A 20,446-nucleotide genomic window follows, 5' to 3' on the forward strand; every position below is an offset into this window, starting at 1 on the left:
TTTTATAACCAGACGTTCATTAGATACCACTAGACATAATGGTTGACTTGGGTCACACCCTGAACATGTGTCAGGTTATGGGTTCTAGATGTAAAGTCTTTATAAAACATGTAGCATTCTGGATGGACACCATATCTAAGTGGCAAAACATCTGTATTCCTCTCTCTCTCTATTTCACACACACACTCTCTCTCTTATTTGTTCTTAATCTTTCTAGCCTCCATCATGCTCTATCTTTCTTGCTGTATTTCAACAGAACTTTGGCCTCACAGTTTGGCTTTATTAAACAGTAGCGGCCATACTCCACACACACTACTCTCGTCAGATTATATATTTTAATGGTACAACGGCGGGTTAGCTCAGTTGGTTAGAGCGTGGTGCTAATAACGCCAAGGTCGCAGGTTCGATCCCCGTACTGGCCAATAAGGTTTTAGAACCAGACGTTCATTAGATACCACTAGACATAATGGTTGACTTGGGTCACACCCTGAACATGTGTCAGGTTATGGGTTCTAGATGCAAAGCGTTTATAAAACATGTAGCATTCGCGGCTGGGTGGCGCAGCGGAGATTGTCCTTGTCACCAATGCTAGAGACTCCGGTCTCGAATCCGGCAGTCAGCATTGCCTCCGGCTTGGGCCGGCCGTCATACTGGCTCAATTGGCAGAGCCAGCGGGTGGAAGTCGATGGGTGGTCATTTGGACGTTGTGGACAGCGACTCCTACAGGTAGGTTGGGGGACGCCTGCACAGCAGAGACAGGAAGTGTCGGGGGTATTGTGAGCCTCCCATGCGTTACACCTCGCCAATGAGAGTCCGCACTGGCAGGTGAAAAGATGTGACAGGCTGCCTCCTCGTGTACCGGAGGGGACACAAGATGCAAGGCGTCTATCCTCCCTACATCCGACCAGTGGGGGGCATAGTCGATCAACGTTCAAGACAGGGGAGGGGAGAATTGGAAACACGAAATTGGGATGGGAGAAAAAATTAAAAAATACGGAGAAAAAGTGGATAAAATAAATAAAACATGTAGCATTCTGGATGGACACCATATCTAAGTGGCAACACATCTGTATTCCTCTCTCTCTTTCACACACACACTCTCTCTCTTATTTGTTCTTAATCTTTCTAGCCTCCAGGTCGATCAACGTTCAAGACAGGGGAGGGGAGAATTGGAAACACGATTTTGGGATGGGAGAAAACATTTATAATACGGAGAAAAATACGGAGAAAAAGTGGATAAGTGGATTACTCTCTCTCTCTTTCACACACTTTCTCTCTCTCTTATTATTTCTTTATCTTTCTAGCCTCCATCATGCTCTACACTGTAAAAAAAAACTCTTACGCTGTATCTTTCTTGCTGTATTTCAACAGAACTCTGCCCTCACAGTTTTGCTTCATTAAACAGTAGCTGCCATACTCCACACTGCTCTCATCAGATTATGTATTGCAACCTGACAACGGCCTGTTAGCTCATTTGGATAGATTGTGGTGCTAATAATGCCAAGGTCCCAGGTTCGATCCCCGTACTGGCCAAGAAGGTTTTAGAAGCAGACTTTCATTAGATACCACTAGACATAATGGTTGACTTGGGTCAGAATGTCTTGTCAGTGCAGTGAAGTATGTTGTGGAACAGTTTACCTATACCACCATTCGAGAATGTCCAACTTTTACTACGTTTTGCTCTATATTGCTCTGTTTTAGTATTTTATTTGTTTTATGTTTGGGGACTGAGGATGAAAATTAGCATCCCTTGCTAAATCCTGTGTATTTACATTTCATTATTTACATGTATTGTCCACATTACTACATGCTGTCCCTTCCAAATAAACAAATACATAAAATTTAATTAAATGGAACACCTGCCTGAGGGAACACCTACATGGATAAACACCTGCCTGAGGGACCACCGACCTGGATAAACACCTGCCTGAGGGACCACCGACCTGGATAAACACCTGCCTGAGGGACCACCGACCTGGATAAACACCTGCCTGAGGGAACACCTACATGGATAAACACCTGCCTGAGGGAACACCTACATGGATAAACACCTGCCTGAGGGAACACCTACATGGATAAACACCTGCCTGAGGGAACACCTACATGGATAAACACCTGCCTGAGGGAACACCTACATGGATAAATGATTTGATTTGATTTGATTTTTATTTAGTACATACAATTTATACAAAAGTATAAAAACAAGGGGTACAAGGATAACATGTGAAAGTCTGTCGACTTGTTTCCAACATGGTCCCAAAACACCTGCCTGAGGGAACACCTGCCTGAGGGAACACCTGCCTGAGGGAACACCTGCCTGAGGGAACACCTGCCTGAGGGAACACCTGCCTGAGGGAACACCTGCCTGAGGGAACACCTGCCTGAGGGAACACCTGCCTGAGGGAAGACCTGCCTGAGGGAACACCTGCCTGAGGGAACACCTGCCTGAGGGAACACCTGCCTGAGGGAACACCTGCCTGAGGGAACACCTGCCTGAGGGAACACCTGCCTGAGGGAACACCTGCCTGAGGGAACACCTGCCTGAGGGAAGACCTGCCTGAGGGAACACATGCCTGAGGGAACACCTGCCTGAGGGAACACCTGCCTGAGGGAAGACCTGCCTGAGGGAACACCTGCCTGAGGGAACACCTGCCTGAGGGAACACCTGCCTGAATGTCCAATGACATCCAAAAGTCTAGACCCTGAAAATAAGACCACGCCCCTTTTCCAGATCCTTTTCCAGGTCTTATATTCATCACGATACGATATTTAGGGACATCCAGAGAAAGGCATCACTCGAAATGTCCCTTACAAAACATCCGCGTACGAGTGACTGACCACAATTTGCCACATACGGCCCACACAGGCAGTCCTGTGCACTTAGGGGAAAAACAGTTCCAATATTCACCCTTTTCATACCAACGCTGACCTATTCCAACAGCAATGCATTGTGTTGGTGACATTCTCACAGCGCTGACTCAATACATTTTGTACAGGCGGTAACAGGAATAGTGCTGCACTGGCCATAACGCCATCTCGGCCTGCTAGTGCATATCTGGGCCGCGGATAATGTCACACAACCTCCCTACGCACATACAAGTTCGCTCATATTCGCTCAAACTCGCAACGTGCATTCGCACGTCTTAAGAGTTTCTTCTTTTTCTACTTCTTCTTATTTTTATTGGCGGTTGGCAGACACTTTTTGGTGCATTACCGCCACCTTCTGAAATGGAGTGTGGATCTAGATGGGTTATGAACATGCTAATGACTAGTGACTACTCTATATCCTTCTACTCAAACCTGTCCTATTTAGAAAATGAAAAATTGCCCTGTAGCCCACATTCCCTGAGCTCAGTCGTAACAGTTCTCTCACCTCCAGCTTGATGTGGTCTCTCTCCAACCTGTCTCTCCTGTTGTCTTAAGAGTTTGAGCAAATACGAGCAATTAATTTTTTTACATTTTTTTTTAATCTTTTCCCCCTCCTTTTTCCTCCGATTTTCTCCCATCCCAATTTTAGTCGTTATGCCAATTCCCAATCCCCTTCCTGGTCGCTGCACACTTACAGCGCCACAGTCGGTCTGGGAGAGTCGAGGCTATCACGTGCTTCCTCCGACACACGTCTAGCCAATCAACCGCTTCTTTTCACCTGGCAGCGCGGACTCTCACTGAGAGGGCGTAGCGTGTGGAAGGATCACACTACCCCCCTTAGATCCTATCCGCGCTGAGCAGGCGCCCCGACCGAACTGTAGGAGTCGCTGTTTACAACGACCCGGACCCACCCCGCCAGCTTTTCCCACCCTCTAATACTGCCAATTGTATTAGTGTGAACGGCCAGCCAAGCTGGTGACAACGCCGGAGCTGTGAGCTGGATTCGAACAGGCGAATCCAGCGTCTCCGGCGTTGGTGATGAATGCAATCTCCGCTACGCCACCTGACCGCCTAATACGAGCAATTTATAAGTGCGTAGGGAAACTATGACATTATCTGAGTCCCAGTTATGCGCAAGCCAGCTGGTGTTCCGTGGCAGCTAAAATAGAGTTGCCAGTGAGAGTGGATGATTACAGTTGGTCTTGTGTAATGAGGTGGATATCTTCCTAGTTTAATCGTGAGTAATTCTTTATTTGCTTTTCCTATGGGAGTTTTGAATGTAGCACTCCTTGGAGAGTGGGCCATTCAGCCGAGCCCCCGTTCATTACCCGACTGCAGCACTGTGTGGGGGGAAATGGGGGAAATGGCTTTATAATGGCTGTTTGCTTGCACTGTAATCTCCCTGGGCCATTTATCTGCACTCTGCCACTCCACAGCAACAGACCTCACTCATGGGCATGGCTGGATTATGTTACCACTGGGCCCTGGGACGGAGTCCATCAGAGGGGAAAACATTCCATCGCTCTCCATTTACTGTGGCTTGTGTGTACTGTTTACTTTTACTCTTACCGATAATATATATTCAGATTAAAATGCTTTATTGGCTATATTTATTGTAATGTATAATATAACCAATGGGGCATACAGACCCTCATCTGAACCTTTGTTTATGCTGGTGCCAACCTTCACATGGGGAGCAATTAGGGGTTAAGTGTCATGCTCACGGACATTTCAACAAACTGCGCTTGAGGAGTGGGAATCGAACCGGGAACCTCCGGATTACCAGACGACTGCTTTATCTCCTGACCCACTGTCACCCGCTATTTCCCTGCCCATACCTGTACCCTCCCACATGCTGCTATCTTATCTTATCTTATCTTATCTTATCTTATCTTATCTTATCTTATCTTATCGTGCCTCCTCGTCATTTTGGTCAGCTACTGTAGCTAATGGCCGAGAACTACCTTAACCTCTTAAGCCCGGAGCCATATTTTCTGAAAATCCGCCTAAAATACATACCTAAGTAAATGGAATATTGCTACACTTCTACAAGGTGAATTTGCATGTTCTTGGTATCTAGGGACATCTATTCCCAGTGTCAGAAATATTGTGTCTATTACTAGGCTTGCTTAAATTGTGATAAAACAAAGGAGAATATGAATTATGATTTTTCTTTGCATCTTTGACAGTGAATAACACCATGCTAAAAATGACCAGACATGAAAAACTGACACTGATCTCGTTCAGTACCTTCTTGAGATCACGTGTACAATCTAAGGAAATAAATAAAGGGAAGATGATTAAACAGAAGGTTTTGTAGATACAGTACTGAATTCTCCCATCCGGACCAATGCAATTTGAAATATTATTATAGAATATAGAATAGCAGGCTTATAAATGACCTTATTATAGCGAATTCGCACATTTATGGATTGTGCCAAAGCTTTCAAATGCCAGAGTACAATTTTGATTTAGTATCACCAGGCGTGCATAAGAACAGATAATGAAATCTACTGTATGTACAGTAGGTTTATTATTCTGGCCAGAGTGCCGCCATTTTGAAACTAATTTCAAATCTGATTGTTGCTACATGCTACAAATAGGGAAGATAAACTAGCTGCGCTCCAATATATGTCAATAACGTTACGTTGTGTGGTTTATTATCCCGAGTAATAAGAGATATTAAAAAAATGCATACAGAAGTAATTAGCTTGAAGCCCCATAGAGGCCTTTGGCAAGTGTTGTTCGGAAAAATTCCAACGCTCATTCAAGGCTCTCGATGTCCTCTTCAAAATGGCGTCAAAAGAACTACAATTCCCATCTGTACATTTTTCAAAATGGCTGACTTTTGCGACCAAAACTGTACAAAAACTAATACAAAAATCGCACTAATAACACTTTAACCTATTAGTAAACTAACGTATTGATCATAATATACATTATAACTGCTGTTGTGACATGGTTATGAAGTTTTTACTTGAATACATTTGACAAAAAAAACAATACTTTTGTCAGACAGTCTGGAGAGGTTGATTTATGACGTGATGTCATTTGCGGTCTGCCCCCGGACCGCACGGGCGGAAGAGGTTAAATCAATGTGTGGTGGGATGCACTATCAACAGGGTAAAGAACCCAGAACTATGTTTTAGTTGAGCTTCTGAACCTTTTCTCTTTCAGAAGAGAAAAGTGTGAGGTGGGACATGAATGGTAAAACTGTGGAACCCTGAGACTCAATATCCTCTATATGACAACATGTGCAGCAAGTGTTTAGTCACTGGGAAGCATTTCAGCTGTACTTTAAAATGCATGCTTGGACCCCCTTCAATTAAAACCATGCATACATGATGCACATATTCTAATTGAAATGAGATAGATAATGTAATTAATATACACATGAATCCTGGGGCTCTCTGGGCCTATGGCATTCTAGGGCCCCGGGGGATTCGCCCAGTATGCCTAGTAGGTAATTCAGGCATGGTCATGGTAGCCCATACAAAAAGTTTCACTGACGGGATACTGCAGAAACAGCAGAGTGTAGGAACAGATACTGCAGAAACAGTAGAGTGTATTCAGCGTTGTTAGCTTACTGCATGGCTTGTTGCATAGCAACATCACATCTGCCAGCAAGCTCTATACACTCCTACGCAGAACTGTCTCTACACTTGTAGGTCACAGCCTGCAAAACAGCTCTGTCCCATGTGCCTTATTATCATGCATTTAGCAAACTGACCCTTGCTTGGTTTTGGCTAAAATTGGCTTTTTAGATGTACAGTATATGTATAATGCAGGACCTCTTTAGAGACGTCTTTATTTGGCATGCAACGACATAGGACATGCAATGGGCGGCACACACACACACATAGGCGCCTACGTAACGGAGCAGGCGAAGCGGGTGCTCTACCAGTATTAAACTTGGGGGAGCAAACTTGTCTCTTTGCTCCCTCACTTTTTGATCATATGATATATCCCCCCCCCCCAATATATAAATATTATCTAACAATAACTACGTAATTTCAATCAAATTAATAATACGCAATGACACTTAATAGCAAGTTTTTAAGTTTCCAAAGATTGCGACACCCCCCTGCCCGATATGGTTTGATCCAGCCCCCAGCAGACATAGCGGAGCCCGGCCGGCGCACTCCAGTCTCACAGCGCTGCAGGCAGCCTCCAGGTGTAAACTGGTAGGCAGGCAGGCAGGCAGCGTGAACACTTTGTCACAACAGCAGGATCTTCCACTAAGTAAGTTCAGTTGTTCGAACAAACTATTATGTTAGACATCATCTTTACTATTGAGTGGTATAACTTCTACCACGCAATACAATAAAATTGTTTCATGGTCCGAAATGCCATCTGGTCATACCAATAATAATAATAATAATAATAATAATAATAATAATAATAATAATAATAATAATAATAATAATAATAATAATAATAATAATAATAATAATAATAATAATAATAATAATAATAATAATAATAATAATAATAATAATAATAATAATAATAATAATAATAATAATAATAATAATAATAATAATAATAATAATAATAATAATAATAATAATAATAATAATAATAATAATAATAATAATAATAATAACAAAGTTTCCCTCTGGTTGGCGTTAGCTTTAGTGCTAGCCGCTAGCTAACGTTGTCATATATCTAGATATGTGGTGTCGTCAGCTGGATAACGTTGACTTCGTTTGCAAATTTTAACGTTCGCTATGGCAGACGAGCAGGGCCGGATTAACGACGGCCGCGGCCCGTGGGCCTTTAGTGACGAGGGCCCCCCCAAAAAAAAATTACGTTTTTTTTTTATTTATTTTTATAATAATAATAATAATGCAATAAAAGTCTGAAAATGAAGGGATTATGTCCATGAGTGTCATTTTTAGAAATTAAGGCCTGCCTCTTATATAAGCCTCTCTAATAAAGGCCTGGTGCTCTTTGCAGCTGAGGTAAATAGAAGACCCGTCCTATATTTGAGGATTTACGGTAAATCAAGATGTTCAATTATCTTAAGGTACAATACCTGAAATGAAAATGTGTGTGTGTGTGTCCAGCCAACCAGGTAACATGGCAGAAAAAATAAAGAATACAGACATCGGAGCATTTTTCAGTACACCAAAACGCAAAGTAAGAACCCTAGTAGCCTAATAGCTCAAAGACTTAAAGGGCGGGCTCCACAAATAATGGATTGCACGGTGTTAATTGCACCCTTACTTACAATTCATTATGAATTGTAAATGGGGGACCCTGATGTAAACAAAACAAAAGTCTTTCTCTGGTTCCCCATTGCTGCACGAATCCGCTTCAAGGCCCTCGACCTAGCATACCGTGCGGCAAAGGGAACTGCTCCCGCCTACCTCCGGTCAATGGTCTCTAACTACACACCCTCAAGACCCCTACGCTCTGCTTCTTCTGGCCGCCTCAGACCTACTCCTATCCAAGCTCCGGGAGGGTCATCAAAGAGAAGTCGCCTATTCTCAGTCCTTGCCCCACAATGGTGGAATGAACTACCCACCCCAGTTAGGACAGCCGAAACACGTCCAATCTTTCGCCATCGACTAAAGACGCACTTCTTCAACCATTATCTGAATTAAAAAAAAATTAAAAATAATTATCTAACCCTAACTAACCATACTGTCATGCACTTGTCCTAATAAACTAACCTACACTGTAGCACTCAACACTTTGACGAACATTGTTACTCAGCTGATAGAGTTGTGCCCTTCCTGATGGCTTGTCGTACAGAACTTGTAAGTCGCTTTGGATAAAAGCGTCAGCTAAATGACTAAATGTAAAAATGTAAATGTATGGTCTGCATCCCCTTAACAATTGTGTGTATTGAGCCGTACTATATTGTACCCATTCTGCAATATGTTAATAACATTTTTTATCAAACAATAACAGATTGCAGAATGGGTACAGTACAGTACAGTACAGTACGGCTCAATACACACAATTGTTAAGGGGATCCAGACCAGAGAAAGACTTTCGTCTTGTTTACATCAGGGTTCCCCATTTTCAATTCATAATGAATTGTAAGTAAGGGTGCAATAGAAATGTTTCATAATGATGTTCAGTGTATTCATAAGTGTATTGCTCTCCTTAATGTAGAATGATATGGTGACTGTACAGACTCAGGAAGGAGAGAAAGAGACCCAAGAGTTACAGGTAATGGAAATATCAGACAGTCAGCTTAAAGTGTAGGATAACATAACAAATTAAGACACAAATACTTGGATTATATATCCCCCCTCTCTCCCTTTCTTTACAGAGTAGCATAAAGATTGTGTATTCAAACCGGTTCAGTGTATTCATAAGTGTATTGCTCTCCTTAATGTAGAATGATATGGTGACTGTGCAGACTCAGGGAGGAGGCAGAGAAGGAGAGAAAGAGACCCAAGAGTTACAGGTAATGGAAATATCAGACAGCTTAGAGTGTAGGATAACATAACAAATTAAGACACAAAATAGGCTATATTTACAGCAGACCCTGTTATTGTTCCTTGTTGGTATTTTTTCTCTCTTTCTTATTAAAAACTTGGCCTATTTGAAAGGAGATTGATTTAATAAAAATAAAAGAGCGAAAAATCAATATACAGTATATATACAGTATATATATATATTAATATATTATTATTATTATAGTAATTGGCTATCATACTGCAATATAAACTGAGTTTTATAGTGAAAAGAGCAGCTTTATTAGTCAAGATTGAAGGCTCTATATTGCAGGAAATTGCACGTACAGGTTCATTAAATGAAAAAAATATCTGCCGTCACCCCTTGCCTGTCAAAAAGAAAAAAAAAAAATTGAAAAATATAATAAAACTAAAAAAAAATTGCACCCCCACTTTCAACTATAACTAGGCGGCCATGCACACACACATTGTCTTTCTCAGGGTCGCCGATGCGATTGAGCTCTACGCTTAACCCAACATGTCGTCCTTCCCCCCAAGGGCAGCCAGGAGCAGACAGGGCGTCGGCGAGGTACTGCGCCCAGGGACCAATCCAAGTGCTCCTGCCCGTCTTCGTCAGGGACGCAACAGCATCAGGGATCTGATGTGCATGTTTTTCCATTGGGTTTCTTTTATCGGGGGGGGGGGACCCTTGGGAGCACGGGGCGAACATGCAAACTGCACACAGAAAGGCCTGGGAGATAACCCACCTGGGTACCTGGCATTGCGGAAACCTGGTCCCCAAGCAGGAATCGAACCCTGGACCTTCTTGCTGTGAGGCGACAGTGTTAACCACTACACCACCATGCCGTATTTATCCACATTTTGTCTGTACATACTTTTTTACACATCTGTATATCCCTTACCTACTCTTACTAGTTACGCTGCTGGCCAGTATGACTACTACCACTACCAGACACTGTGTCTTTATACCTATATCACTATACATATTAATACTACAACTCTGCACATACATTGAATAGAATTAGGGATGTCCGATATTATTGGCCTACCGATATTATCGGCCGATATTGGCATTAAATTTTTTTTTTTTTTTTTTTTTTTATAACCTTTATTTACCCAGGCAAGCAAGTAAGAACAAATTCTGATTTTATATATTGTCAAAAGTATGCATAATGTTATGTTAATTCCACAACAAGACATATGTAACCTTTAGGCGAAATATTACTACAGCTTAACAGGTTAATTACCTGAAATTATTCAGTTTTTTGGGGGGGGGGAACCCTGCATGTATCGGTATCGGTTGATATCGGTTGATTTCGGTATCGGAAATTAAGAGTTGGACAATATCGGTATATCGGTATCGGTAAAAAAGCCAATATCGAGCATCCCTAAATAGAATAGAATAGAATAGAAATACTTTTATTATCCGGTGGGAAATTTGACACTGCAAATCGCTCAACATTTAAACATTTAAACATTTAGACAGAACAGGTCACGATAAGAATAATAAAACAATCAAACCAAGTTGCCTAAGATAAGAGTAGAGTAAAATAGAATAAAAATGGAATAAAATATACAGTAAATAAATACATCTGATTAGCACTATTACTCAGTAGTACTTGACGTAACAATTTGATTCATAGGGCCATTGATTTAATATTAAGTTAAAACTAGCTAGATAAATAAAATTGACATGTGTATTTGAGACATCTGAGATGCTGGAAACATCTAAATTCAATGTAACTCCTCTCGGCTACCATAATCTAGTAAATTATAATATAAACAAAAGCACAAAAACTCTCTCACAACAGACCAAAACCATTTGGGTTTTGGTGTGAACAGGAAGGTAACCTGATTATCCACACACACATGGAAACCCTATCAGCCAGGTCACGCACCAGTTCTAATGTAATAAACATTTGAGTGACAGAAACCCCCATCCCAAAGATGAATGATCCACACACACACACACACACTCACTCACACACTCACACACACACACACTCACTCACACACTCACTCACTCACTCACTCACTCACTCACTCACTCACTCACTCACTCACTCACTCACTCACTCACTCACTCACTCACTCACTCACACACCCACACCCACACACGCACATGCACACGCACACGCACACACACACACACACACACACACACACACACACACCAGTGATGGGCAGTAGCTAGCTACAAGTAGCAACGCTACATAGCTTAACTACAATTCTCAGTAGCGTGATGGTAGCGTCGCTACTTTTTGAACCAATTAGCGGTGTCTGTAGCGCAGCTATTTATAGAACGAAGTAGTGACGTAGCGACGAGGAAACGCTACAACGCTACTGTCGGGAGAAACAGTCTAGACTATAAAGATTTGTGAGGAGAAAAAAAAACTCCCCGTAGAAAACCCACTATGATTGGTTGGTTGGTTTAGATATGAGTATGACGACTCACGATTGGGTATGGTTAGGCCACAACATTACGGGTAGGCCAATCAGAGGCAGGATAGGGCGGGACTCCAACCCGCAAATCAGGAAGTGAAAATCAAAACAGACCACTGAATGAATGAACCAGTCCGCGCGAAATGGCAGAGGGATTCGATGTTTCCAGGGCTTGTGATGGCATTGATGAAGATGATGTCAATAACAACAATGCCTCTCCATGGAATGAATGAATGGAAAAGATGAAGTTGTGGGATGCATGCGCAGGCGCGGCGTATCTAAGGTAAGGGACAATAATAATGTTGTTAAACTGCCGCCGTGCACTGCAGCATTGGGCTGTGTTGGCACTTTCTTCGTCTGTTAACTTACCATGGTGATTGATCTGATCTGTGGTCTGGGGTCCCAACATGATTTTGGGGCCATGGAATGTTTTGTGAGTTACATATTTAAATACATTTGGTCATTTAGCTGACGCTTTCATTCAAAGCAACTTACAAATTGTGTACAACAAGTCAGCAGGAGTGGTACATATCTAGCAGACAAGGATAAATAGTATTGTTTGTCTAGCAGTGTCAAGCTTGAGTGTTATACTCTGAGTACATACTATACTGTAGTAGTATAGACATATTAGCATAGTTGGTGGTAGTATAGACATGGTAGCATAATAGTAAAATGCAGTAAGACAGTTATTATTAGTTAAAATTCAGATATTGAAGAAGTGTGTTTTTGGTTGATAAAGTGGGCAGGTTTCAGCTAGGAGAGGGTATCAGGCAGCCAGAAGATGCAGAGTTTAGGGATAAATAATACATAAAGATAGAATAGAAAAGAAAAAGACCATTACTGCATCAAAAGTAATCAACAAACTATACTATAAAAACTGATCAAACCAAATGGTCTCTTTCTTTTCTTTTGTAGAGGCTGCACCCAGCTAAACTGGCCTTCCTGGATTTTGTACATAATACAAGTTCATGTTAAAAGGATGACACAAAAAGCCAGACCGAGGGCTTGTTTCAGTTTTATAATAAACAATCAAACTGAGAATTTTTTTTGCCTGCCTATTTGTTTGGTGGAAACTTGATCATGAAGTAAAAAAAGAAGTAGTGCCGATGTAGCTAGCTATTTTTGCCATGTTCTTGTAGTGTAGCTTGCTACATTTATCTGGGGATAGCTTCCATTGTAGTTGAGCTATATTTAATCGAGAGTAACTTGTAGTGTAGCTTGCTACATTTTCCAAGTATCTCACTTAGTGCCCTCTCTAAACTGGTTGGCGCGGCTAAACCTTCAACCTGTCTGTTTGACCCTCTCCCAGCAACTCTCATCAAAAAACTCTTCCCAACTCTAGGCCCTGCCCTACTCAATATCTTCAACACCTCTTTGTCTACTGGCGTGGTGCCCCTGGCCTTTAAATCAGCCATCATTAAACCACTACTTAAAAAACCGAACCTCGACCCTCTAATCTTGAAATATTACAGACCTATCTCCAATCTTCCATTCCTATCCAAAGTGTTAGAACGGATCGTCGCAACGCAACTTACTGACCATTTATCAAACAATAATCTTAATGAATCATTTCAATCTGGCTTTAGAGCCTTACACTCCACCGAAACGGCGGTTACCAAAGTCACAAATGACTTACTGCTCTCTCTTGACTCAAACCTCACTTCTGTGCTCTTATTGCTTGATCTCAGTGCAGCCTTTGACACTATCGATCACTCGATTCTTCTAGGTCGGCTTGAGAATCATGTTGGCATTCGGGGTCTCGCACTAGCTTGGTTTAAATCCTATTTAACTGATAGAACACACTGCGTGGTCTATAATGATTTAACATCTGAGACCCTCCCAGTGCAATGTGGTGTCCCACAAGGCTCTGTCCTGGGCCCTTTGCTATTTTCGATTTACATGCTACCCCTCGCGATATCATACGCAAATTTGGCATAAACTTTCATTTTTACACTGATGACACCCAATTATATATACCTATTAAGCCAAATGATTCCTCCCAACTACAAAACCTTGAGGCCTGCTTGCTTGCCGTCAAAAAATGGATGTCGCAAAACTTTCTACTCCTTAATGCAGATAAAACTGAGATGTTAATTGTTGGCCCCCCAAACCACAGAGGCCTGTTTCAGGACATCTCCCTCAACTTTGATACCTGTCATGTATCCCAGAGCTCCACCATAAAAAACCTCTGAGTCATTTTTGATTCCTCCCTCTCATTTAATGCACTTATAAAGAATTTCACCAAAATTGCATTCTTCCATCTTCGTAATATCGCAAAAATACGCCCCATTTTAACTCTGGCTGATGCTGAAACCCTGATTCATGCTTTTGTCTCATCACGTCTGGACTACTGTAATGCACTTTTTTCAGGCCTACCTAATTCAAGCATCAAAAATCTTCAACTCGTGCAAAATGCGGCTGCACGGATACTAACTAGAACTAGAAAATTTGATCACATCACACCAGTTTTGTCCGCCCTACATTGGCTTCCTATCCAAGCCCGTTCTGACTTTAAAGTGCTACTCCTCACCTACAAAATTTTAAATGGGCTTGTACCGCTCTATCTATCCGATCTCATCTCCCGATACTCGCCCGCTCGTGCTCTGCGCTCACAAAATGCGGGGCTTCTATCGACCCCTAGGGTTAAAAAGAAATCCGCCGGCCACAGAGCCTTTGTCTACCGCGCTCCCTACCTGTGGAACAAATTACCTGCCGTCATCAGGGGCGCCTGCTCTGTCGAAGCTTTTAAATCCCTGCTTAAGACTCATCTTTTCTCTCTCTCCTTCAACCTACCTTGATCTCACCTGGTCGGGGACTGACCTTTAGATTAATCTGTGTAGTTTAGTTATGGTACAGGGTACTACATGGTACCACTGGGTAGTTTACTATAGGGTAGTTTAGTTAGGGTACAGGGTACTACATGGTACCACAGAGTACTACATGGTACTGCATGGCACTACAGGGTACTACATGGCTCTACATGGCTCTACATGGCACTACATGGCACTACAGGGTACTACATGGTACCACAGGGCACTACAGGGTACTACATGGCACTACAGGGTACTACAGGATACTACGGGGTACTACATGGCACTACGGGGTACTATAGGGTACTACATGGCACTACGGGGTACTACATGGTACTACATGGCACTACAGGGTACTACATGTCTGCTCCTTTGCAGCACCACAAACATGGGAACTCTCTAACTCTCCCCCCCCCCCCCCCCCCCCTCTTTCGTCCCCTCCCTCCCCCCCCTCCCTCCCCCCACCTGCCTCCCCCTTCTCTCTGAGTGCCCGTCTCCTGGCGCTGACTAAGGTGATGGATGCCTCGGGGTCTTGGCCAAGATTGTAGTGACTGCTCTACATGCACCTCCGAGGCCTTGGATCAGTTATTCACCGCCGTCTGTCCGTGGTCCTGTCAACTGATTAACAGTATTAACAGACTGTTAACAGATTAACAGTCAACGCGGTTTCATTGCTGGGTTAAGTACTTCTATTCTATTCACATAATACGCTTACTTCATATATCTACTCCATTCACATATATGCCTACCACTTGTATCTATTGCTATGTCCGCCTACTACAATCTCATGAGCTGTCTAACGCCTGTCCCGTCTCCCTGTCTCCCTATGACTTGCTGTCCTGGAGTGTTGACCGGAGTGTTGGACGTCCCGTGACGAAGGCCGGGAGATTGCGACCCCCTCTGCGTGCCCCCCTGTCTCCGGAGGTCTCGTAGTGGTGACCGGAGTGCCGGATGTCCCGCGATGATGTCGGGGAGTTCGCAACCCTCTCTGCGCCACCCCCTATCTCCCTGTCTCCGGCTGTCCCTGAGCAACGACCGGAGTGTTGAATATGGAACTACAGGTTGTGAGATATGGAAGTGTATCTTTCGGCCAGACGGCGGGCCGTCACACACTCACGCGCACGGCGCACACCATTGTGGCCAAGGAGCGTCCACTCCGAAAGCGATCGCAGATGGGCGGGTGAGAGTGGGGGAAGGTGGGTAAAGTTGACGAAGAAGTCCTTTGTCCTGACTCAAGGGTCAGAATGAATGGAAGTGGACAGCCATTTTGGATAATCACGCTGTATTTTTACCAGTACACACACATTACAAAAACATTTATCAAACACAATTCTTTTGTGGGATTTTTATAAAATTTGGACCTGTACTACATAAGACTTCAGGCTATGGAACCACAGTGTTTTCCAGCTCCTACCTCTATGCTGGAACTTAAAAACAGGCATCTGGCAACTATTAACACAATATAAATTATTGTGTTAGCAACTTCAGAATGTTACCTTTCAAAAGAGACCAGACTCATGCATGCGCTATAAGTATAACGTATAAAGCTAAGCTTTGCAAAAAAGGTATGCAGTCGTCAAAAACAAAAATGGCCCCATTGTTGCCCAGTGCTTAAGAGGTTAAGAGACCACACGCTGAGTAAAGCGGAGCTTGTCTGCATGATTGACGGTGCTGAGGGATAACACTGATCAGCACTGCACTCCCACCCCCTACAGGTCAACCGATCATTGAAAGTCAATTCAGAATTCCCCAGTTTCTAATATAATGCTTTCAACTTTACTGTAATAAAAACAGATTGTGGCGTTTTAGGTTTCTGGAGGCGTTGGCGAGCTCAGTGGAGAGATGTCTTTGATTCAATTCAATGCTGCTTTTTTATCTCTTGCAGACAATCAATAGACACTATCATATGAACAGATATTACTGGCGCTTGTCTAAACTGAAATATTATATGAGCAGTTTAGCTCATTGATTTGTGCTTGGCATTTTGACTAATGTTTTTTGTTTACAACTAAATGTTTCCAAGCTGTGGCTGATCTTGTTGCTGTGGCTCACAGTTATAGAATTGTTAGTAAGGAAACAAGAAATTGTATGAAATGTAATTTAATTAGCTAAATATTTGTAAGTGAAGTGCAAGCTAAGGCGACAGTAGCTCTGGAGGTAGAGCAGTCGTCTGGTAATCTGCAGGTTCCTGGTTCGATTCCCACTCCTCCCGGTTAGTGTGTCGAAGTGTCCTTGAGCAAGTCACTTAACCCCTAACTGCTCCCGATGAGCAGGTTGGCACCTCTCATGCTTGCCTCTGCCGTCGGTGTGTGAATGTGTGAGTGAATGGGTAAAATCTGAGGAACAAATTGAAAGCGATTTGGCTAAAAGCGCTATATAAATGCACCATTTACCATTTAAGGCTCCAAAATGAAGGGGCATATATATATATATAGAGAGATTTGATTAGATTAAAATGTATTGTCATTATACAGCACAAGTACAGTACAACGAAAATAAGTTTGGTATCCAACCAGAGTGTAAATGTAACACTAAGGTCATTTACGGGGGCCAGTTTCGAATTGCAGCCTCCCGTAGGTCCTCTTTGAGGGTGGTTTTGAAGGTGGGTAGCGATTCACATAATTTTACGGCTGTGGGTAGGGTGTTCCACATTGTTGTGGCATAATTGCGAAACGTGTTTAGTCCCTTGTTTGTGCCGAATCTGAGTTGAACATGATTTGTGGAACTCCCTCTGGTGTTGTGGTCATGGAATTCACTGACCTTTGGGAAGTATTTCGACATGTATGTATGTATGTATGTATGTATGTATGTATGTATGTATGTATGTATGTATGTATGTATGTATGTATGTATGTATGTATGTATGTATGTATGTATGTATGTATGTATGTATGTATGTATGTATGTATGTATGTATGTATGTATGTGTGTATGTATGTATGTATGTGTGTGTGTATGTGTAGTGTATCTTGTACACAATGCCCATTGCAAGCTGCTGTACTCTGTCGTCTACTCTAAGCCATCCTAGGATGTCAAAATGGGCAGGGGTGAGGTGGGTTTCAGGAGTAAGGTCAAGCAGTAGCCTGACCAGTTTGTTTTGTGATGTTTGTAGTTGTTTTTAGTGCCTTTGAGGTGCTTTGGTACCATGAGGTGCAAGCATAGTCGTAGTACCCTTGAATGAGTGTGTGGTGCCAGAAATGGTTATAGGATAAATGGTTGACTAAAAGTAACTGTAAAGTGTCACAGCCAACTAAGTGACACTGGGTAGTATGACATCCTGATCTTATATATGATTATGGGGAATGTCTGTAGATTCTTCCTGGACAATGGAATAGAAACACGTTATGTGTAAACACATTTTAAGTGCCACAAGTCAACGATTGACACTTTGTATAAAATTCTTATGTTTATTATATATGATTGGAGCTATGTATATGACCTGTATACTCTTTATACACTTATAAAACTATGTTACAGTTAATGTGCAGTCGGAGTGAAGAGCAGGCCTGAGCTGAGAGCAAGTCGGCACAGTCTAACCCTGTCTTGTCTGCATAGAATAAAACCAGTATGTGCATATATATGTGTACACTGTATACTATATATATATGTGCTGTATTATACATGTATGTGTATACACATACATGTACTATGCACTATGTACTACTATGTACTATGTACTATGTACCCATGCTGGAGATGCGAGTTGCTTTCGCTTCAATACTGTTTGGCCACTGAGGAATGTGACAGACAACCTTGGGGCCTCTGGTCTCTGCTAAGTAACGGATGGGTATTTTCCAACACAAGGTAATCTGTTACTTCTCCAACAAAGAGGCATTCATGTTCTGAGGTAAATGGGGTTTTCCCAGTAGAGGTAATGACTAAAATGGGAGGAGAGCTAGAACCCTACGTATTGTGCGTTGACTGGCTAGTAAAATTGCATCACTGTATCTGAACCAATGACAAAGAGATGCTGAATTCCCTTATAAAGGCTAACTCACTCCCTCTCAGTCAGATTTTGAAGTTTTTACCAGTGTGTGACTTGGAAGACAAGATGCAGATTTTACAAGACTTTTTTGAGAGATGAAGATGCTGCTGCCAGACACGGGGCACAAGCCGTGCGAGATGAGATGTTCTGTTGTGTGCTTATTTTAAAGGGGAACTATCTTATAAATGGCCTTTTTGAGTGTTTAGCATTGTTTCCTAGCTATGTGAACTTATATTAATATGATCTATGTCTCAAAATTCTCATATTGGCGCATTCTTCCAATTCTCCTCTCACAATATTCACCCTCACTGAACTGAGTCGTTTGAAAATGTGCCTATATGTGATGTCATATAGTCACTGCTGCATGTTAATGTTCAGGCGAACACGACGGTGCACAGTGGTTTAGGTGGAACCTGCAGCTGCGGCTGCAAAACAGCTCGAAATCTTGAGGTAGAAAAATGCTGTTTTTGAGGACTTGATTAGAAATACAAAACAATGAATAAAAAAAATATATATATTACAGAGGTGTTCCATAGACTCACAGGAATTGTGCCCAAATAGTGAAAGAAATAGTAAAATAGTTCCCCTTTTTAACTGAATTGGAAATTTTCCACTTCAGTCTCTTCTTGTAACTAGCCTTTTTCTAATAAAAAATACCTCTCTATAAATATATCCTTTGTATCCTTTCTTCTGACCAGACGGCCGGGTAAGCATTGAAATGTGTTCTGCATTTGTAACTTCACCCTTTGCGTTTTGATTAATGATGTAAAAACTTTAGAAGTGGGGCTTTATCCATACGGAGGCCTAAAGAGAAATATGTCAACCACGCGGTCCAGTAATGTACCTGATTTATGATGTAAAAAAGTGTGGCTTTCCCCAGACGGAGTAGAAGGAGAAATAGGATTATGCATTAAGGACTAAAGGTGGGTTCTGTGTAACTGATATTATCAAGTAATGCCATACAGTGATAATACGTGTAACGGATAAGGGAAATGGACCTCATCTGAATAAAGAGAGTCCGTCCCAGTGCAAATAAAATAAAAGATTCCGCAACTTCAATCACTCGACCTAAGGTCGATGACTGACGGGGGTCGGAACGGTGCATTCGCTGTCTCTTGTCGGTCAGTAGTAACAACAACATTTTGTAGACTCGTTTGGTTCTGCATGTCAACCACTTCGCAGTAATACGGCCAACCGAGTAGATTAAAGCAAAATAAAGAAAAGTAAACTCCGCAACTCTAATCAATCAACTGTATGACTGGAGGGGACGGGGGGGTGCCTGTGTGTGAGCCGAGGTCGGCTGAGTTTAAGCCCTGAAGTTTATAGACACAATTGAGTCCTAGACGTCCCAAACTTCGCAGGACGCTGCTTGAAGCTGGGGTGTTTGGACCAATGAGTTATGGGCTAATCAATCTGACCTCGGTTTACGACTCGTACTTAACATGGCGTCCCTGGCGATGTGCATTTATACTAACCAAAATAGGTGCTAAACGGCCGAAGAAGACAGGACTACTGTCAAAAGCCTCTGGAGTAAAATTTTATTACAGATTTGGCTAAAATTAAAGTAGAAAGCTCTACTGGCGACTCGAGTGGAAGGCTCTACTTGGGGATATCACAAATGAATAGAAAGCTCTATCTTTGTGATTAAAGCAACGTTTGCTCACAACTAAAGGGTAATATAATGTTTATAGAGCTCTCGGGGGAGTTACAAGTGCAGCATAATTTCGTGCTTTGCCCACAGGAAGTGAACTGGCCCTACCCAAGACGAGAGCCAACTAGCCGCAAGTTCACTGAATGTTCACTGACCAGACGGACGGGAAGTGAACTGGCCCTAGCCAGACGGAAGCTAACTAGCTCGCCATCAGCCAACAAGCCAGTGCCAACACCCATGAGCTGGCCCTAGCCAG

This window comes from Notolepis coatsorum, assembly GCF_963971535.1.
Source record: "Notolepis coatsorum genome assembly, chromosome: 1".
NCBI lineage: Eukaryota > Metazoa > Chordata > Actinopteri > Aulopiformes > Paralepididae > Notolepis > Notolepis coatsorum.